The sequence below is a fragment of the Erpetoichthys calabaricus genome, assembly GCF_900747795.2.
Source record: "Erpetoichthys calabaricus chromosome 1 unlocalized genomic scaffold, fErpCal1.3 SUPER_1_unloc_22, whole genome shotgun sequence".
NCBI classification, from domain to species: Eukaryota; Metazoa; Chordata; class Cladistia; order Polypteriformes; family Polypteridae; genus Erpetoichthys; species Erpetoichthys calabaricus.
The window spans coordinates 1-23,259 of NW_026261588.1; positions in this window are offsets into that span (position 1 = coordinate 1).

Genomic DNA, 23,259 nt, shown 5'->3' on the forward strand with positions numbered 1-23,259 from the left:
AGCAACTGGTCAACATTAGACACATGTGGAACATCACGATATTGTACATCTAATAACTCCTTATAATAATGGCATATGGTCAGATATCATAAGATCCATTCCTTTTAAATTAAAAGGAGAGATACCAGAGGAGTAGACCAAATCAAGAATATGACCCTTTTTGTGAGTGGTAAAAGTAACATGCTGACATAAATTAAAGCAAAGTAAATTAACACTAGAATCCCTGAAGCCTACAAAAAGAACATAATGCCGGGCACCTTAAATTCCCTTGCATCTCTTCATCAATGTCTTTTGTTTTGCAAATGTATCAATCAGCACATACAGCAAGCAGCCTGCTATTTCATGCCCCACTTAAATAGTCCATCAGTCCATCAGGAATCATCTTATACAGTGCAGACCATAATACATTGGTCAAAAAAATTGTAGGGGACTGAATGAACAAAATATTTAACAAGTGGAACATCTTTACTGAGCAATACTATGTAATTCGTTGAGAAGAAAAGAAGAACGATTCTAGAGAAGAATCAGTCAGGAAGGAGAAGGAGAGAGCAACTGTCTGTGTCCACCATTCCCTTTTTGGGGTTGTCTTTCTGTGTCCTCTCCAGGTCACCTGTTGTCACTTTCAGTGGCACCACAGCAGATAACGTTGATTCACAGTCACTTCTGCCCCCCAACTGGACAGACTGATATCCCTGACTCGGTGTTAGACTGGGACGATGAAGTGTCCCCTTCATTATTTTAAGTAGTGTTGTATCTTATAATACAATTTATATGCTCATACCTCAAAGAAAAAAATGAAGACAATTTTTTTATTTGCAAATAATGATGTAATAACAGTGAATCTTACATCCATTTTACAGTCCTGAAAAGTAGGGTTTTCTAAGAGACAGAAAGAGACAAGTTTGCTAAATGTCTGCATGTGTAATGCGTGCTAAATTTGTACAAAAATACTGGAATAAAGCCACTGCTCAGGCATGGAAGAGGATGGTGGTGGAGGAAGTACGTCGTCAGGAGGAGGCTGCAAGGTGGGCCAAGGCAGTCTCCCTTGACAAACAGGGGCAGTGGACACGGTGGGACAGTGTTGAAAGGAGGAAGCTTAGCTGGAACAATGTGTGGGCCATGGAGGCGAGGAGTCTGAGCGTTACCATCAGAGCCACTTATGACGTCCTGCCAACACCAACCAATCTCCATCAGTGGATTGGTGAAGATCCAGGGTGTGCCCTTTGCTCCAGGCCAGCCTCCCTCCGGCATATACTCACAGGGTGTAAGACCAGTCTCACCCAAGGGCGATACACTTGGCGCCACAACCAGGTCCTAAAGAGCCTTGCGTCCACAGTAGAGGAAAAATGATCTCTCATTAATGACCTTTCACCACCGATATCTAATCACCCATGGTCGATTGCCTTTATCCAAGAAGGTGCTACAGTTCCCAGGAGGAACTCCACACCATAGGAGAGAGGCCAGCTGTGCTTAGCACGCGACTGGAAACTGCTGGTAGATATTGGCCAACAGTTAGTGTTTCCTCCGGAGATTGCCACTACTACCGTGAGACCTGACATGGTGCTCTGGTCCCCTTCCTTAAGGAAGGGTTACATTATCGAGATCTGTACCCTGGGAGGATTCCGTGGATGAGGCATACGAGCGGAACTATCTACACTATGCTGAGTTAGCTGCTGAAGCACAACATCGTGGCTGGACCATGGAAGTTTGCCCAGTAGAAGTTAGATGCAGAGGGTTTGTGGCAACATCTACCATCAAACTGCTGAGAGACCTGGGAATTAGGGGCCAGAGCCAGCGCGCAGCCATCAAAGCTGCATCAGAGGCAGTGGAGAGAAGTAGCCAGTGGCTTTGGATGAAGAGGAATGCCCCCTGCTGGGCCCCCAAGTAACAAGCTTAGGCTGCCATGCATAGGTTCATGAGATGCCAGTCATTTGACACCAAAGTAACTCTCATTACTAATTGGGCTTGGGACGCAAGCTTAGGGCTGATCACCCTATAGCTGGCCACCTCTGGTGAGGGTGTATAGTGTGAAAGGCTGAAACACCCCATGAGCCAGAGGAACACTACTGATGATGCGTCCCAATATTCTATAAACTTCTCCAAGTCTACCATTCACCATTCACCGACAAGCGTAACTGAACCTATTGTACGTGCTTGCACAAGGATATTAACATCTCATTCTGTGTTTCGTAATCTTTACTGCCACAAACCTACAAGATGGCATAGCACTGAGGATTAAAACAATGATTCAAAATCATTCAAGGGTGGTTTTAAAAACAAGGAAAAAATGTTAACAATTATGAAAAATATTTTTATTAGTTATGGCAGGCAGAGAGTTCTTGAGATACAAATGTAATTCCTTTATTAGGTTTAAGTTTCTCTGTTTTTATAGAATTGAGCACATTACTATTCTCTGAAGTATTAATTGTGTTCTCTATGAGGTGAGCAGCTGCGGCTAATGAGACTTCACAAATATTAACAAATGTCAGTCTAAAGCAGCAAATCCTACGTTTAACTGTAGTTGCGTCACTGAAAAGAATGTCAGCCATCGTCTGAGCTCTGCTGTGGAGATGTTAGTTGTCAAATCTGAAAGTCTGAGCAAATTATAATTCCAGATATGAAAAGATGTTTACATTTTACAAGTTTTGGTCAACAAATGACTTAACAATTTAGGATCAGATAATTAGTTCTGTCTCAAAACAAAGTTTGAAATTTTGGACACCTTTGTGTCTATGGCTAGGGGCTTTCTAAGTCATTTTTCAACTTTCAAGACCACCCAACATAGGGCCTAGTGATTTGCCGTGGGGGGTATGACCCCCCCCCCCCCCCCCCAATATAGGGCTAGTGTAACGGTTGGGAGAATAGAAATAATAGCACCCGAGTGAAAGGTGGGTTGGATTCAGGTTGAAACCTGCTTCAGCCCATCAGAGTTCAAGGGTCAGTTCAGATTAAGCTGTGGTACAGGGAAACAGTTCAAGCTAGAGGGTGGTGAGGGCTGTGTCTGGCAGATGGGACTGAGCTTATTCATTTGATACTTCACTTACAATCCCATCCACTCCATTCTCAGCATCAAAAATGCCCTTCAAGGGTCAGGTTAAGGTTAGGGAAATCATGAGGGTTATACCCCATTCTGAGAGGTGGGTTGCTTTGGGGTTTGGTTGAGCACTCTGTACACCCCACACCACACCACCATACCCTGGCCCCAAAAATTGGAGGGTCCTTGGGTTAGGAGAACCTTGGGAGTCATGTCCCAGCTGAGGGGTGGGAACTGTAGTGGTCAGAGTTGTGATGGTGCGGGTTGGCTCCCTGTTCCATTTGGGAGCTTCTTTAACCTGCAACCTTCAATGGTCATAACCGAGATGAGCTGGGCAAATGACGACAAACACATGCAGCAAGGGGTAAGTGCATAAAGTGCTTTTATTACAATCCATCAAACCCACAACCAAAGAAATGGGGTCCAAAGTGCAATGCAGCAAAAAGAAATAAATAAATAATCTATAAAAACTAGTACGACTGTGTGGAGGTTAAAACCAAGTCAATAAATATTCCAATGAAACAAGGTTAAAATAGAATCCAGGGAGAGGCCTTTAGAATCTGACGTCTCCTCCACTTATCTTGTCCTGACTGTGCAGTAAGTGGAGATGCCCACCGACAGGTGGAGTCAAACTTTATGTCCAGGATCGGGTCCCCATTGCCGGACCTTTGGCAATCATGGGGTCCCGCATCGAGCCGCACACGTCTGTCATTACAAGTCCCTTAGCATCTGCAGAGACACAGCATATCGGGCCTCTACTACTCCCAAGTAATCATCTCTTTAGAAGCCCCCCTTCTTCAGCCCCAGGCTTCCCACCCGATGCTCGCCCCTGACCACCTGTTTCCATTCTGCTCTTTCCTGGCCTCCTTCAATCCTGCATTAACCTCCATTCTCTACTCTGCCTCTTTTTCATTTCTGTTCTTTTTCGTTTTGCCCGCTGTCTCCCATGCAGGCTCCTCTTATACTGCCTTGCCAAACCGGGTGCAGGTGTGAGATGTCACTCCCTCTAAGGAGAATGAGACACTTGACTGACGCCTGCCTTCACACGTGTATGCGGGGTCAGTCAGGCACCCCAACCATCTCTGGAACAGGTGTGCGCTTCTTCACACCTACCCCTCATTGGACTCTGCACTTCACGGGTCTGAGATTATTTACTTAAAACTTGTGTAGTGCCAAATCAATTTATCACGAGAGCCCAGCATTCTGTGCCCCTTACTCACAACCCATCCTGTCTCAGCTCACTTCACCTCACCCCACCCTGCCTTTGGGGGAAACATGGCCATGAAGCTTTTAGGAGGCTAGGGTTAGGAAAACAATGGGGGCTACACACCCAGCGAGGGTTGGGTTGCAATGAGTGGAAGATGCCCTGTCCTTTAACACCCCATTGCACCTTGGCATCAGGTAGAAAGCCCCTCCAAATGGCTACAGTGTGTTCCAGGCACTTAAACATTTTGATGCTCTGCACACTTTATGCCCCTCCACTCCTGGGAGGACTTAGAAACTTCAAGTCTTGAGCCCTGTGCCCCTGTGGTCTTGGGGCACTTATAGAATAAATATATTATTTTAGTACCTTTGGAACTTCCAGAACATGACAATTTGGTGCCTGACAGGGACATGTGTGGCACCCCAGAACTGGACATGTACTTTAAAAATAGATGGCATCAAAAAAATCTGTCTGTAATTCATTAATAGATATTGAAAAGTTTCTAAGCCCCCCCAGTAGTAGAGGGTCACACAGCACGCAGATCATCAAAATGTTTAAGTGCCTGGAACGCACTGTAGCCATTTGGAGGGGCTTTCTCACTGATGCCAAGATGCAATGGGGTGTCAAAGAACAGGGCATCTGCCACTCATTGCAACCCAACCCTCGCTGGCAGTGTAGCCCATGGCCATGTTTACCCCAAAGGTGGGGTGAGGTGAGACAGGATGGGTTGGGAGTAAGGGCCATAGAATGCTGGGCTCTCGTGATAAATTGTCTTTGGCACTATGTACATTTTAAGTAAATAATCTCTGACCCATGAAGTGCAGAGTCCAACCAGGGGTAGGTGTGAAGAAGCGCACTCCGCTCCAGGGATGGTTGGGGTGCCTGGCTGACTGCGCATACACGTGTGAAGGCAAGCGTCAGTCAAGTGCCTCATTCTTACTTCGGAGGGATTGACATCTCACACCTGCACCCAGTTAGGCAAGGCAGTATAAGAGGAACCTGCACGTCAGACAGTGGGCATAACGAAAAAGAACAGAAATGGAAAAGAGGCAGAGTGGAGAACGGAGGTTAATGAAGGAAGAAGGGAAGAGAAGCAGGATTGAGGGAGGCCAGGAAAGTGCAGAATGGAGGGAGGTGGACAGGAACAAGCCTCAGGGTAGGGAGCCTGGGGCTGAAGAAGTGGCGCTCCTATCGAACAGGAGAAGGACCAGGGTTGTAGGAGTGGCACGATATGCGGTGTCTCTGCAGACGCCAAGGGACTAGCGACAGGAGACGTGTGCAGCTGGGTGAAGCACTCCGTGGTTGCCAAGGCCCGGCAATGGGGACCCGATCCTGGACATAAAGGTTGACTGCACCTGTCGACGGGCATCTCATCTTATTGTACAGTCCGGACAGGAGAAGTGGTAGTGACGTCAGATTTTAGAGGAAAGCATCAGGAGTCATGTTTTAGCAGGAAGAGGCCTCTCTCTGGTTTTAATTTTAACCTTCTTTTATTGGAGTATTTACTGACTTGGTTTTAACCTCCACACATTCTTACTAGTTTTATAGATTATTTATTTATTTATTGAAGAACATTTTTGCTGCACTGCACTTTGGACCCCATTTCTTTGGATGTTCATTTGATGGATTGTAATAAAAGAACTTAACACTTTATGCACTTACTCTTTGCTGCACGTATGTGTCCTCATTTACCCGCCTCAAGGAAACAGGGAGCCAACCCGCACCGTCACAGCTCTGCCAACTACAGTTCCCACCCCTCAGCTGGGACCTGACTCCCAAGGTTCTCCTAACTCATTGACCCTCCAATTTTCGAGGCCATTTTTTCCCCTGTTGGCAGGGTGAGGTGGTGTGGGTGTGGGGTGTACAGAGTGCCCCACCCAACCCCCAAGGCAAGGCTTTGTTGTGGCCATGTGACATGTGAAGTAATGTAATGTTGCCAGTGTACATTTTGCACAATACAAAAAATGACCACATGAACTCTCCATGGACCACACTGATTAACTCTTTTATGTATTCTGTCTGTTAGTGATTGAGGAAGTTTGGGGGTTTAACAAAGAAGTTCTCTAAACTTGTTTATTAAGTGTCAACTAGCAAAGGGTTTCAGGAAAAAATTATAAAACTCACATGTTCTTTATCTGTGTCATTTGTTATCTCATTCATATTCACTAAGATTGACTCATTTCAGGAAAACACTTGAGATCTGCAAAATGTATGAAGGAAGCCCATAAAGTTCTTAAATCAGTGAATGTCTACAATAAGTAACTTTCACTTTCTCTGTTGTGGTTGATACGCTATTTCTGAATGATTGACCAACACTTGCTGCAATAAACCAAAAAAATACAATTTATTTATAATGTAAGGATAATAGAAGATGAATATATGTAAATATATGTAGAGATATATGTATATTGATATATTAATGAAGGACAATAACAAACAACACAAAACTTAATTTATGCTAGTGTAGCACCCTGTGAGTGAACAAAACACACCAGATGTTTTCTCGATGCCGGCAAAAACTTTTGACTTTATTATTGAATGAGCTCAAACTATCTACAGAACTGTCGCCTCTCCACTCATCACCTCACCTCCTTCCACACTGCAGTGGGTGTAAATTGTGTCCTTACAGAGGTGCAGCATCTCCCACTGCTACACTAGCTCGGTTAAACTTCTTTTCTCCAATACAAAAAGACAACTTATGAATTCTGATCTTTCGATTTATGTGGTCAACATGGATATCTTCTTTAGCTGGTTATTAAGTATCTGGTGTCTGCGCCTTGACAGTGACATTAATTTGGTCACAGCTAGTCTGCACTGCTTCAGACACCCACGCGCAGTTTGTTCAGTATGTGTGTGTGAAATGGTGCACTGATCTTCCCTAATGGATATAAGAAAAGAAACATATAACAGCGAAAAACATATCTGGCTTTATCCTAACTACTAAGTTACACTGAAAAATTCTCAGATTGAAAGTAGGGATGCTTATGGTTTGGTGTAGGTGATGCTTTGATCCATCTGATGAACATGTGGCTTTTATGTAGGGTCTCTCTTTCTTTCGCTTGTGACAATTACTTTACATTAGAACATTAGAATGCTCTAGACGAGAACAGGCCATTGAGCCCAACAAAGCTTGCCTGTCCTATCCACTTATTTCTTCCAAAAAAATATCAAGTCAAGATTTGAAAGTCCCCAACGTCTTACTGTCTACCACACTACTTGGTCGCTTATTCCAAGTGTCTATCATTCTTTGTGTAAAGAAAAACTTCCTAATGTTTCTGCGAAATTTACCCTCAAGAAGTTGTGTCCCGTGCTATTGATGAACTCATTTTAAAATAACAGTCTCGATCCACTGGACTAATTCCCTTCATCATTTTAAACACTTCAATCATGTCACCTCTTAATCTATTTTTCCTTAAACTGTAAAGGCTCAGCTCTTTTAATCTTTCCTGATAGTTCAATCCCTGTAGCACTGGATCAGCCTACTCGTCCTTCTCTGGACCTTTCTAATGCTGCTAGCAAGACTTGCAGCCCCCTCATCTAACTCCAGTACAGACAAGCCTTCCATTTCAAAAAGGGTTCACTCCAGCTTTTGTTGCAGCCCTACACCCTAGACAGCGGGGTGTCAGCTATGGAGCAGACGTTATGGCCAGGCGGAGAGCAAAGAGCACATAGACAGAGCATAGATCTGGTGTTTGCAAGGGCTTTTAAAGGAAGGAGAACATGTTTTGCCTTTGGTTTCTTGAGTGCACATAAGTCAATCCATTTGTTTGACAATTCGTTCAAAGTTCTGTCCATCAATGCTGCCAATGGTTGAAGTTCCTTGCAATGTAAAAGAATGTGGGGTGTCAGATTTTCATATGATGAAGAAACAAGTTCAAATGAAGAAGTCTTATTTTGACAGCATGTTACACCTTCAATGAATATAAAATCTTATGGAAAAGTGGCAAGGCTGAAAACGAGGATGCCTCTGGCACGCCAAATCGCCAGTTTCTTTGAACAGCCTTTTAAACCCTTGTAAAATTAAGGTTTGTCAACCCAATAAATATGAAGCCACACAGCACTGGCATCAGATTCAATCATAAGAAACACATATGACTTTGTGGTCATTCAATCAACTTGTACTGACAGCAGCAGTTTTCTGTATGCAAAAGATACCAGCTGACATGACGTCTCTCAGGCAAAATTTGAAACAGTAAGTTAATCCGTAAGCTAAAGTCGTACTGAATGTCCGCGTTTGCTTTATTGGTAGGAAACGTACATGGAAAAGTTGCTTATGTAGGATGGAATTAATCATTGTGGTCATTGATTATTAACATATTTAAATTAGCTGTATAAAATAAAATTAGAAAACATTAAGGAAAAAATGAGCATTTCTTAGAGATTTCTTTTCATAACATAAAGCAGTTTTTGAGGGCGCCAGGCCTCCTCGGACTCCCCTTAAACTCCACCTGTGTTTATGCCAACACAGTGTGTGTGTGTGTGTGTGTACGTATTGGGGTGATTATTTGTCCCTGAAACGCTCTACACACACATATACTGAACCAGCTTAGAGCAGCCATCCCATCTGGCACTACTTTTAGACGTGGTTAGCTCTGTTATATTAGTTTCAGATTCCTGCATTTTAAACTTGACTAGTACAGGAGCTCTCTGGGTGCACTTTGCACGTTCTCTCTGTAGACATTTTTTGATATCTTCTCCCTTTTATAAAATGCTCGTGACTTTAAAATTGCTTATGAATATCTGTGCGAGACAAGTGATCAGCTTGTTTCCTGCCCGGGGATGATCCCTGTTGCTGTCTCCCACATTGAATTGGTTAAAAAAGGTGTCCCCATTAAAACAGACGGAGATACCATCACTGCACATAAAGGTCATGTGAACAGACCAACTGTGTAACGTCTATGAGCTGGTAGACATCTGACCACTGGTCGTCTAAAGATCTGGTGAAAGCAGCAGTTTAAAACAAGGATCTGATGAGAAACAATTATAATTAAAATATAAAATGATGATGGAATTCAAATTATGAATTAAAACGTAGGACTAAATGCATAAGAAAATTAAACTCCAGTCTCCAGATGCAAATCTTTTTTTTTTTTTATTAATTTTATTGTAATCATTCCGTACAAATAGATCAAGTAATACAAAAAAGAATTGAAGACAAATCAAACCCCACCCTTGAGGATGAGAGCATGGCCAAAGGAGAATTGCTTAGGGCTTTTTAATAAAGGGCAAAAATAAACAAAAAAAAAAACAAAAAAGGAAAAATATATATATATGAATAAATAAATAAATGGAGAAGGAAAAAGAAATGCGGAAATAATTATTTCTTCTTATTCTAAAATATTATTGATTAGATCCTGCCAGGTTTTGAAAAAATTCTGTACAGATCCTCTAACTGAGAATTTGATTTTTTCCCAATTTCAAACAATATAAAACATCGGTTTCCCACTGACTTATCAGAGGGGAGTTAGGATTCTTCCAATTTAACAAAATAAGTCTGCGTGCCAAACGTGTAGTGAATACAATCACCATTTGCTTATCCTTCTCCACTTCAAGTCCATCTGGAAGAACACCGAACACAGCTGTTAATGGGTTAGGAGGGATTGTGATACCAAGGCTGTCTGAAAAGCACTTAAAAATGTTGGTCCAGAATGATGTTAATTTGGTGCAGGCCCAAAACATGTGACCCAGTGAGGCAGGGGCCTGGTTGCAGCGTTCGCAGATTGGATCTTGCCCTGGAAACATTTTGGACAGTTTTAAGCGAGACAGAGGAGGTCGATGTATAATTTTTAGTTGAATAATTCTGTGCTTTGCACATATGGAGCTCGAGTGAATTCTCTGCAATGCTACCTTCCACTTCTTTTCTGATATATTAAGAGATCTTTTTCCCATTGTCCTCTTGGATCTTTGAAAGGAAGGGGCTCTAATAAAATTTTATATAATGCGGAAATGGTGTCTAATTCCTCGAAATTGAGGAGTATTTTTTCCAGCATGGTGGAGGGTACGAGATGAGGAAAATCGATGCAAATCTTAATGGGATTCAAAATGAATGAAAAGCACACCACAGTGAAAAAATTGCAAATGTGGAAGAACCCTGGGATACTGTACCTTACAAATGAGTGGTAAGGGGACTTCAATGAGATGGTGGCAGTGGGTAAAAGTTGCAGATCAGCCATTATGGCAGAACGATCATTTGGCTTTTTAATGGTTGCCCTCATGTTCTCATACACCATATGATTCACATTGGAGTTATTTGTCTTATACGCTTTATTCAGCTGTTTTTTTTTTCCTTTGTAGCTTCTTTTTTAACTTTTTATTAACCCATTGCAGAGTTCCTAGTAATTGTAGATTTAGGTATGTACCTGTTCTGCATTACATGTAAAATGCTTTTAAAACTGTTCCACTGCTCCTCGACTGTGTTGACTAATATTTTGAATCGTCTGTGTGAGGGTTGGGGTCTGAAGCCTTGGTGATTTTTTTTTCTTGTTTTCTTTGTTTAAGGTTTCCTGTAAGGTAAAGGAGGAATTTAAGATCTAATTGCAATTTTAAATTGTTGGTTTTCCCCAATCAAATCCTGTTCTGTGTTTGTTTTGTTTTCAAACAGGTCCATGGACCATCACTAGAATCTGTGGTAGTCCATGTTGGACTCACATTTTTGAGTCTTCTGGTTTTTCTATATGATTTTCTTAATTTCTCTTTGTTTTGTCTTCTGTTCTTGTTCCTTATTTTGATGAGACGATTCCTTACTTTCCGAAGAATCCTCACAGTCAACCACTAAAATCATTATATTTTGTGTGACTCTTTCTGGTAACGCTTGTTCCAATGTTTGTATTTGTTGTTGTATTGTTTTTATTGTTTGTTCCTTAGACATTTATCTCTGATACTGTCCAATTTTATGAGTCCTTCCAACAAAAAGTCATTTTTGGTCTTTGTCTCTGTACCTATTTCTTAACCAGATCTGGGCTATCTGCCAATTTGCTGCCCAAGGGATTTCTGTTATACACATACTAGCTGTATAAGCCCGTGCTGTAAAAAGCACGGGGTCCTAGAAACTATTGAAATCATCAGCCAAAAAATTGAAATGTAGAGATGTCAGGCAATTGAAAGGAACTACTTTGAGGATCTCTCTCCTAGGAGGTTTCATGTTACCGACGTGCTTGCCTCGCTTGTGCATTAGTGGCTGAGCGACTTTGTCTTTCATGGAGGTTTCCTTTTGCCGATGTGCTCACCTCGCTTGTGTATTAGCAGTGGGAGGAAAAGTAAAAGGGATACCATTTTGCTGATCTGCTCGCCTCGTTTCTGTATTAGCCACTAAGCGAGTGACTCTTTCTTCAGAGGTTTCGCTTTTCCGAAGCTTACCTTGCTTAGCCCTTACCCCAACTCCACCTCTCATTTCCGGGCTGGACAGACACACATACTTCCACTCATGGACATTTATGTATAAGATATTTAATCTTTTTTTTATCATTTTCATTTTTTTCAGATAATGTGTCTTAAGAATCTGCAACGTTGTGGCCTGCCAATTTTTAGGACTGGCCTCCACTAGTTCAAGGACATCGTCATTTGGGTAAGCAGGTTTTATTAAGTTTGTTAAAATATCTGTCACTGAATCATGATTCAATCGTGATTTATCCTTGGTATTGTCCTGGATATTTATGTTAATATTAGTGGATAATGACTCCACATTCATGGAAATTAAGAAGGCAGATGAAGGAATTTGAATATTCTTGATAAGCTCCAAGAAATGATAGGTATCACTAACATAACTATTGTGTTTTTGAGATAAAGGATTAATGTAATGGTCAATATACTCTGACATGCGATATGATTCAGATCCATAGTCTGACGCAGTGGGTCTGCATGCTGGTATTTTAAATGGTACTAACCCATGTTTCTGGTTGTTTATGAATTTTTAGTACTAGATAGAATTTACATTAAGGAGCATTCCTTTGGAGCATAGGAATCAAGAACAGAAGTAACAGCGGTGGGTTGGGATGTGAAAGTTTTAAGCTGAACAAACTGAGTGCGGCCTGAGAGGTGGGATCTGAACCAATCTAGAGGAGTGTGGGTAATGCCAATCGAAGATAATCTATTGAGAAGAGTACTGTGACAAAGTGTCAAAGGCTGCACTCAGATCAAGAAGGATGAGAATAGGAATTAAACCAGAATCAGCTGCCATAAGGAGGTCGTTATAAAGTGCTGTTTCTGTACTATGGAAGGGGCAAAAACCAGACTGGAACTGTTCATACAGATTATTTTGAGATAAAAGAGAATGAAGTTGAATGCTCACTATTTTTTTAAGAATTTTGGAAATGAAAGGGTAGATTAGAAATAGGACAAAAATTACTGAAATTAGTTGGGGTTATTGCAGCAGTTTTAAAAGATGAAGGAACAGTACCAGTAGTGAGAGAAGAGTGGATTATAGCAGAAATAATGGGGACCAGGGAGGGGAGGCAGGCTTTGAGGGGGTCCAGTCGACAGGTGGATGGCTTAGACTTACAGACAAGGGCTGAGATTTCTGAGAAAGTAAGAAGCTGAAAAGAGGAAAATGAGTGAGTTGTTGGGTGAAATTCAAATGAAGTACTGGAGGAATCCATACAGAGAGACTGATGTATCTTCTGGATTTTTTCATTAAAAAAAGACATAAGGGAATTGCAAAAATCAGTTGAGTAAAGGTGAGAAGATAAATAATCTGGGGGTTGTGTGAGATTATTGAATTACCAGAGCCTACAAAAAAACTCATAGATCCGTCCCACCTTAAAACGCTTCACACTTCTCCGTCAGCGTCTTTTGTCCTTTAAATGTCTTGATAAGCAGCAAACAGTCTGCTATCACATCCCCCCACCGGCACACAGTTTTCTCAGCTCAAGTCTGTTTACCTGTGTGTCAGTTGCTTAAAGTGAAGTTGTATAGAGCGAGAAGCACTCTGACACCTTTTATAAATACTATATTGTTATTTGGAACACATGCATTTCATGTGTGTTCCGTGTCTACAACAATCTATAGACAGTGTAACATGGGAAGTGAAATCATAAGAATATCACGGCCTTTGCAGCAGTGTGGGCCCAGGAGACACCATTAACAACCAGAGCCAGACTACAGTGTGATGATCAGTGTCAGAGGTTGAAGGTGCATAGGGAGAAGGGAGCCCCAATTCTTACTATGTCTCACGAGATTGCCTTAAATTATTATGTAAGGATTGTAGGGGAGCATTATAGCAGTAGCCTATGATGAGCAAAGGCAACACACTCAACTGTATACACTCAATCCAGACAAGATCACCAACAGGAGAATGTGTGATGTGGAAAATTCAAGGTGCCACCCCGCACTGAGAAATCGGTTACGGTGATGGATGAGTGAAAGCAATCTTTTTACACGAACGTGTAGAATGATGTTTGAAATCGAACAGGAATGCACGGAGGAGCAAGTACTAAACCAACCACTGTTACAATGGCAATTTCACTGTATAAGAATTGTGAATCACAGATATATAATGCTGCAAAGACAAATGATGTAGCTATTGTGTTTGAGCACCCAGAAGAAGAATCACCTCTGGAGTGGGACCTCCTTATCTCTTCTAGAGAAGATGCAGGGAATACAAATAGAGACACCCAGAGGATTAGTTTCCTTGATCCAAACTTGAATATAAAGGTATATTCACTACTATTTTCGTGTTGGAGACCAAATATTAGGTTGGAACCTCCAAGGGCTCTACTTGCAGTGCAAAGAAGAACTATGGCCAATCTGAGGGTCAAGGTAATACAAACACAGCATTACTGTTAATGGCTGGGAATAAGGGATGATACCTTCAACCAAGTTTTGAGTGCAGGGAGGCTGAGGTCTTGTAAGTAATAAGCAGAATCTTAAAATATTGAATAGGGAGTCAGTGAAACTGCTGAAGGAAAGAAGTAATGTTTTCTTTGGAAGGGGTTCTGGTAATAATACAAGCTGCAGCATTCTGAACAAACTGAAGTTTGTAAAGGTGTTTGTGAGGGAGACCAGAAAGGGTAGAATTGCAATAATCAACACGAGATGCAATCAGAGCAATAACAAGAATAGCAGTGATGGTAGTTGCAAGAGATGGACTTAAACGGCTGATATTATACAGATGGAAATATACAGACCGAGTAACATTAATTTTACTACATATTAAAAGGGCTTGAGGATCTTATAACAATAAAAGGCTTGGTCTGTGGATCATTCATGGAGGTTGGAAAAGCGAGGAGCCTTGTCAATGATGATTGGTTATGGAACAGGTCCTTGGAGGAGTCTGTACTATTTAGTATGCTGCCACAACTATTTAAACTCTGTGACTTCATTTATGTCTTAACTCAGAAGATTTGTTTGTGAAATCTAAAAGAAGGTTGTGTGAGATGGTTGCATAACACTATCAAGGGCATGCAGATGGATGAGATTGTGTGAAAACTGATTGCTGTTAAACACAGAACTCTAATGTACCAGGGAAAGTGATGCAAGGATTGCAACCTACCTGTAACACAAGCTGTCATGGGATATACAAATCCTGAAGACTATTTTGATGCAGTTCATGAATATGACCGAGCGATGGTATTGGTTATGACTATGAATACTCTTCAGTGGGACGCACAGGACTCTTTCCTTTTCTCTTTGATGTCAAGCTCTGCTCTTGGGTTTCTGCAGCTTTTCTTGAACTTCTTCACTTTTCAGCCCTGCTGTTACTATCAGCCTTTTATTTTTGTTGGACACATCACAAATTGTTCAGGCTTTCTTTCTTTTATTTTTTTAAATTGCTGCAGGGTTGTTGTAGAGTACAATGGCCTCTGCTACTTCATACACAGAAACTGTTTGGTTATCTTGGTAAGACATTTAAAAATATAATAACGCAATACAGAGGTGTGTGCTCATTCCTGTTTTGATATTTTATTTCTTTATAATGATTGCTTTAGTGAGGATTTGAACACAAGTGTCTTTTTCAGTGATAATTAACAAAGACCTGGGTCCTCATGTATAAATGGTGCGTACACACAAAAATATTGCGTACTCCCATTTCCACCCTCAAATCGCGATTTATAAAACCTAAACTTGGCGTAAAGCCACGCCCATTTTCACGGTAGCACAAACCCTGGCGTACGCAAGTTCTCTGCTCGGTTTTGCAAACTGGTGGCACCCAGCGTCAAAACAGTGCTACTGTTCCTGTGTGGTTACCCTTTCTTTTTTAGATCCAAATCCCTGATGCGGCTTTATCATATACCCAGAAATTAGCTGCATATTGTTTTTTAGATTAAGGCATCTGATTGTAATTAACCTTTAACAATATAATAGTCCACAGAAAGGTCAAATTATTCTAAATACCATAGCTGCTTTAGCGTTGTTACTATCACTGCGCCTTCTTCTTTTTCTTTCAGCTGCTCTCGTTAGGGGTTGCCACAGCAGATTATCTTTTTCCATATTACTCTCACTGCACCACCCCGGAGTATTTATCCCACTATATCTGAGTGTGGAATCACAGATCTACAGCAGCTAATAGGAAAGAGAATTATCGGTATACAGCATCAAGCACACGCTGCCTCAGCCATGTTGCCTATTTGAACTGCTCTCATCCGACAAACGCTTCAGAGCCTTTCCTGTACGGACATCGCGGTTCAAAAAACGTTTCATCCCAAGAACTATAAATGCACTCAATCAGTCCATCAAGTGCTTCTTGTAGAACTGTTTGTACTTATAAGTACAATCACCTCACTGTAAACTTGCGATACAGTTATAATATTGCACAACTTGAGCCACTTTATAAAGCGCTGTCACAAGAACGACAAAGACACATTGGAAAGGTTTTGGGCAGCCACCAATATAATATTTCCTGGGTGCAAAATCTATCAAAAAGAACAAACATGTTCACACGACTGAGTCCAAAACAGAACTGACTTACTGCCTTAAAATGGCGGCCTTTAAATGCAAGTAGAGGAAGTGATGTCATCAGGGCCGGAACCGGCAGTGACGTCATTGGTTCCTCCAGAACAGGGCGGGACTTCCCGAGAATGGTCTACAAGTAATTGAGAGAGAGAATCAGTGCACTTCACCGCTTCCTGGTCAGGTGTGCAATTACTTTTATTCAAGTCCTTTAGTTGTCCCCGAATAGCGCGTGTGTGACAGCGCGTATTTACATATGATGATGATATCATTTTTAAGATGAAATGCAGCAAAATATGTTTATTACATTATACAGATAAAATGCTAACTTTATTTAAATTATCTACATTGTTAATAATTAAACATGTGAGGACACGGTGTCTCCGTGCTAGCGTCAAGCTGGCGCCTATTCAGAGATTGTTTCTGCCTCGCGCTGTATTCTTGCTGTGACTGGTGTGACACTTGATGGATAGATGGATAGAATAATTAAACATGTACTACGAAGATATTTCAATGTTTAATAATGATAATAATAATACATTTTATTTATATAGCGCCTTTCCCATGCTCAAGGCACTTACAGAATATAATAAAGAACGGCAGCATATACAGTATATAGCATTGTACACACCAGATAAATAAGTAAAGAAGATTAAGACAGTGAATTCTGAAAAAAACAAAAATCACCGTTTTAAGCCTACAGATGGCTTAACGTCTATTACAGAGCTGATTGTGTGGCAATTGGGTTCTTGGAGAAAGAAAAGGAAGGACAGGAATTGGAGGTTAGTACGTTTGAAAGTATTGCTGAAATAAATTATTTCATCGAAGGTCATACATGGCGCAGCAAGCATCTTGTGGGAGGCAGGAATAATCTCTGGACAGGGTGCCAGCTCGTCACTATCACTGCACCACCGTGTTCCCATGTTTAATACATGGTTTAATTCTTATCATCATGAAAAGGATATCAAGTATACATCTTAGATAATTTAATTATTCAGAGAACTGTAATATCACAAATGTAATGTACTCTGTGTCCTGTTGGAGGAAGAAAAAGCTTGTTTTAAGTAGCATATAGTGATTCACACACAATGGGCACATAGAAGAACACATAGAAAACAAAGGATTTAACGTGCTACTATAGTTATGATGGTATTTGAGAAAGTAGTATATTAACTCTTTTAGGGCTAATTTTTTTTTTGTTTCTTTTCTCCCAGGGCTGAATATTTTTCCAAAAACTAACATTTTTTAAAAAAGAACACAAAGCAATTGTTTAACATATCAAATCAACAAAAAAATATTTACTTTTGACAAATGTTACTGTCTTGCATGTTGTATGAGCCTGCATACTCTATGATTTCACATACATATCACATACATTTTACACAACAAAGTCTGATCTCGCTCAAAGCAGCCAATTTCAGTCATTGCCACATTGCACACCTTACAATATGTGTTGTTTTGATGCCTATTTTTCAATTGTCTGTTGCTGCACTTTCTCACATATATTGTTAGTGTGTACTGTAGAGAGACAAGTCACCCATTTGCCATCGTGCCATGCCACTGCCACCAAGTTTTCTGCCTGCATGAAAACCATATTGTCACCTCTTTTCATCTTCTGAAACTTTATGAACTTTATGTATGGCATTATAGCCTGGCTCACCCCATGGGATTTGCTTCTGTTTATTACAGAAGTGAATAAAACTTTGCAGCAGCACGTACCTAAGCCACCAGGGGACAAAACACGTTTGGACCAATGCTCCCTGAAGTTATATCACCAGTTCTGTCCCATCTCTATTTGTAATGCCACAGCGCGCTTCATCTCGTCTTTCGTTGTGGGTTTCCACTTTGAAAAACGAGAATGCGATGGAAACGCAGCCCGCGGTTCAAAAAAAATCTCTGCCTACCTGTTTGTCTTGTCTGACAGTAGCTGAAAAGCAGCATCAGGAGAGAGCAGCCTGAAGTACAGCAGCTGGTGATCTGTCGTGTCCAAAAGCAAGCCATGCCGTCTTGTAAACTCCGGTAGCCAGATCGGCTCTCAACGGTTCAATGTATGTGTATTTATCCCATGCGAACCTTGCCGTAGATGCATCAGCTGCGCGAAGGCACTCAACTGGCAGCAGATCCGCTCGCGCGGCATCGGGTGGTGTCTGATCAGCTGATGCCTGCTTCTAACTCTCTTGCTCGATCTCCTGATCACTGCCAATAAAGTCCGATTCTGAAAAATCAAGAGTCCGACTCCGCGGTAATGCGCAAAACATCGTCTGCCAAGTGTTTTCTTTTCTGCACTTGCTTCGCTGCCTTTTCACATGTCGGTGCCATCTTGCCTTTGTTTACATTTCGCAACTCGCGCACACGCAAGGTTTATTTGCCGAGTCAACGAGTCTAGCATTCCTCCAAGCACAGAGGGAATGCCTGTGACGTGACAGTGAGATTTCTCGCCATTAACAGCTGATTGTCGCCCTTTATCCCTGGATGTCGACTTTTGTCGACATTCGCCTTCAACCCCTCCTGTCGACAAAAGTCAACATCCGCCCTAAAAGAGTTAAACAATTTAAAGATGAAGTTTATGATGTTCTACTTTAATGCCGAAATAAAGTATCTGATTAAAGTGGAAATTTCGAGATTTAAGTTGAAATTTCAAGCTTTTTTCTCACTGTCTCCCTATTCTTTTTTCTCTGTACCCTAATAAGCTTTCATATGACACTCAGACTGTGGGCTACGACTTGCCTTTTCATGGCAACTTTGAAATATGACAAATTCTTTTTTATTTCGGGCGACTTTTTGAACTTGAACTTTCGAGTTTGTCCGACACTCTGTGTCACTCGATCAACTTCCTTTTGTTTATACCACTGTTTAAACCAACAAATAGTATGTTTTTCCTTACCTTCCCCATGCTTTTGCCATTGCCTTTTTACAGAACGCTAAGCTTAAGGGCTATTTATATTGACTTGCATATTCAAAGAGGAGTAATTCTGGGAGGAGCTGGGGAGTGGCATCAAGCGCTTGCACATGCATTACTTTTCACGCTCACTGGGATTTATGGAGCGGAGGAATATGGAAGTTGGCGTACGCACAGATTTATGCAACTGGATTTTTTTGTGTGTACGCACATTTCCGCTTTTGACTGTACGCCATTATTTTAGTGTGAATTCTATGCACGCCGCTATGCATGAGGCCCGTTATGTTTTATATCTGTATGTTTAGATAAACCTCAGGAAGTTGATTTCAAATATGTGAAAGTTTTTTGTGTCAAGTCATGTCATTAATCCCAAACAATGCCGTGACTGTCCACTCATATCCTAAATTTGATTCAGTGCATAATATTTCCTGATTGTGATGTCTGTTCAGGTGAAATGCCATTATATAAACACACACAGCTGAAGTCATTTTGTGGTTAAATTCCTTGACTTGGCTCTCTTGTGTCAGGTTCTTGTCTCAGGTTTCTCCAGTTTGCACTGAGCTTTATTTAATTTATTCTCTTAACGGCTCTTCCTTTCCCCTAACCACAGGCTGACAAGTTGCAGGTTACACCAATCCGCTCCACTGATGAACTTATTGAAAGTGTCTTCCTTCAGAGAATTCTCTTTATTGGCTGGGTGCACTAATGAGGACGAGGAATTTGACTTTGTAGTGTTGTTGCAACAATCAAGGAGAGAACAAAATATAAACAGATCAAATATGATGCAGGGTAATGTGATTTTATGTTTCAAATCTCATTCTTTAAAGGTTTATAGACAATTTTATTTTTTATGTCATTACTACTGTATGCTTTAACTGTAAGTGCACTTTCCATGGAGCAGCTCATGTGCACTTAGAAGGAGGACATGCTGCTACAGACAGAAGGCCATTTCATACCGAGGAGATTTTTTTCTGCAGTCAGAAGATTAGACAGACACCTTTTGCAGACAAGTAGGGTTAAGAAGGTGAAAACTTTAAACAGCAAAATTCTATTTTTAGAAGAGTCAAGTTCGAATCACCATTTTGTAACTTTTTCTATGTGTAAAAGCAAAGCTCTTGAACCACTGGTTATCTTTGTGCATGCTCACATCATGGATGGGTACTGATACAGTCTGTGAAAATGACAGAGAAAGGCTAGGGGTGTTCAACTTGGCCCTCTCAAGCTTTACAAGGTCATGGACTTAATTTGAAAATATTCATTCTATCATCTGCTGAATTGAAGAGAAGGACCAGGAAAGAAGAGAGGCAGAAAAAGCACAGGCGCACTACTATTATGAGACTGAAAAGCCTCACACATTCATTTGTATCATCTGCGATAGCTCCTTAAACAGCCAGCTTGTATCTTTGATTTGCACACCCAATTGCCTTTTTATTTGCTTTTGCTTTTTTTGGCACATTGTGAACATTTAAGAATGTTAAAATCTATAATGACGATAAAAGTTTATTACCGGATGCATGCATTAGTATTTTCTCTATCTTGCCCTCTGCGGTTACAGAGAACAGAGAGATGCCTTCTAATAGGTGAAATGTAGCACAGTAGCTGTCCGTCCTGGGTGAAGTCAGAATCTGTAGTTCCCAGTCAATATATTGTGTCTGTGGACTGTGTCTCCTTCCAGGCCAAGTGAGTGCAAGAATAAGAGGAACATTGCAGATGTGGGCGGCATATGTGAGGGTCTACCTAACAAGGAATCTGGGTGTGGGAATAAAAATATCTCATGTTATTGGAAAGGGATAAAACACACAGCATACAAGGGCAAATACAAAACATAACAGACAATGTTTCAGCATGGAGTACATCACATCCTGCATGAGCTGACACAAATAAATTGGATTCATTTGGAAGCCCGTGTTTCATTTTTTCAGAGAACACAAAAGCCACACATGATCTTTCAGAAACAAAAACCTAACACACAATATTGCATGTCTTATTCATAATGTGTTTACAAATACGTGTGTTACTCTGTATTAAGGGATATGTATATTTTTCTTATTTCAGATATAATCTTAAAAACATATATAGGAATCCCATATATTTCAGGTTAGATTAAATTAGATTAGATTAAGTGTATTAATCCCAAAAGGAAATTCAAATGCAAACTGCGGCAGAAACATAAAACCAAAGGATACAAATTCACAGAACAGATTATATATCCAATTGATCAATTTATCAATCAATCAATCATATAAATAAATACATGCTCGGGCTTCCTGGTTGTCCCCTGGGCATGGCCAGGCTGTCCATGCTCTGTCTCCAGGGACGCTTGATGGCAGCCAAACTACTAATATGCAGAAACATATCAGCTGAAATCGGACTTCCAAGAAGGTATCGGGATGTTCTTCTAATTTAGCAGACCAAGATGAGCCGAAGGCCTGCTACCTTAGGTGCATATGTTCCTTCAGAAAAATGATTTATACATGGGGTCCTGAAGATGTTTTCTACATGACCCTATGTCTGTTTTGAAACACATGACCCTCTGCCCTTTTTTTACTTAACCACATGTCTGCTTTGGTTGTACATGACCCCATGCTTGTTTATTACATGATATTCACCCCGGAATGGCCTTACATTACTCATTTTTTACATTACCCTCACCCTGGTTTGGTCTTCTATGATCCAATGCTCATTTTTTATATGACCCTTACCCGGGTTTGGTCTTACATAACCAGATGCTTATTTTTTACATGACCCTCACCTCGGATTGGTCTTACATGACCCCAAGCTCTTTCTTTACATGACCATCACCCCGGTTTGGTGTAACATTACCAGATGCTCGTTTTTAACATGACCCTCACCCCAGTTTGGTTTTACATGACCTCAAGCTCGTTTTATACATGGCCCTCACCCCGGTTTGTTTTTACATAACCAGATTCTCATTGTTTATATGACCCTCACCTCGGTTTTGTCTAACATTATCAGATACTCGTTTTTTACATGACCTTCGCCCATATTTGGTATTACATGACCAGATGCTCATTATTAACAGGACCCTTACCGCAGTTTGGTCTTAAATGACCCCAAGGTGGTTTTTTACATGGCCCTCATCCTGGTTTGGTCTTACATAACCAGATGCTAATTTTTTTTACATGACTCTCACCCTGGTTTGGTCTTACATGAGCAGATGCTCATTTTTTACATGACCCTCACCCTAGTTTGGTCTTTTGTGACCCCGTGCTCATTTTTGACATGACCCTCACACTGGTTTAGTCTTACATAACCATGTAAATGACATTCTGATATCCTCTGATGAAGGAAACTCCACTGTAATTATGTTGTTAGACTTAAGCGCAGCGTTTGACACCATTGACCATTCGATTTTACTGCACAGGCTAGAAAATGATGTTGGGCTTACAGGCACCGTGCTTGCTTGGTTTTGTTCTTACTTATCAAATCGATTCCATTATGTACAGAAATGTGCTGACAGTACTCCATCATTATACACAGAAGCTCAATATGGTGTCCCGCAGGACTCAGTACTGGGACCTTTACTGTTTTCACTTTACAGGCTTCCACTGGGATCTACCATTAGGAAACATAAGGTCCGGCATACTTGTCTTAACTTATCATGACTTACAAACCAGAGCGCACATTAAGATCTCAAGATGCAGGTGTGCTTATGTTTCTAAAAATTAATAAAATAACAGTGGGAGGTCAAGCTTTTAGTTACAGGGCCCCTAAACTGTGGAATGGTCTGCCTGCTACAATAAGGGATGCCCCTTTGGTCTCAGCTTTTAAATCCCGGCTGAAGACTCAATACTTCAGTTTAGCATATACTGACTAGAGCTGCTGATTAACTGTACATACTGCATCTCTGTTGTTAGTCATTAGCACTAAAACATAAGTAACATGATAGTTATAATTGGATACTAACCCTCACCTTTTCTGTTTCTCTTCTCGGTACTCAAATGTGGCACTTGGTGCCACGGCCCACCTGCCAAGTTATTTTGTCTGCCTAAGGTAAAGTCATCCCTGATGGAGGATCGCAGGAATCGTGGGAAAGAGGGGTCCTTTCATTGGATTGGCCGGCCCAGCATTGTTTCACCAATGGAATGGCCAAATGGGGGAGGCAGCTTGATGGATGAGGTCTCCAGGACTCTAAAAATATCCAAATCTTATTATGTGATATCATCTACCGTTAAATTCTGCTCTGCTTCTATAAAAAAAACTTTTTATTTTATACTG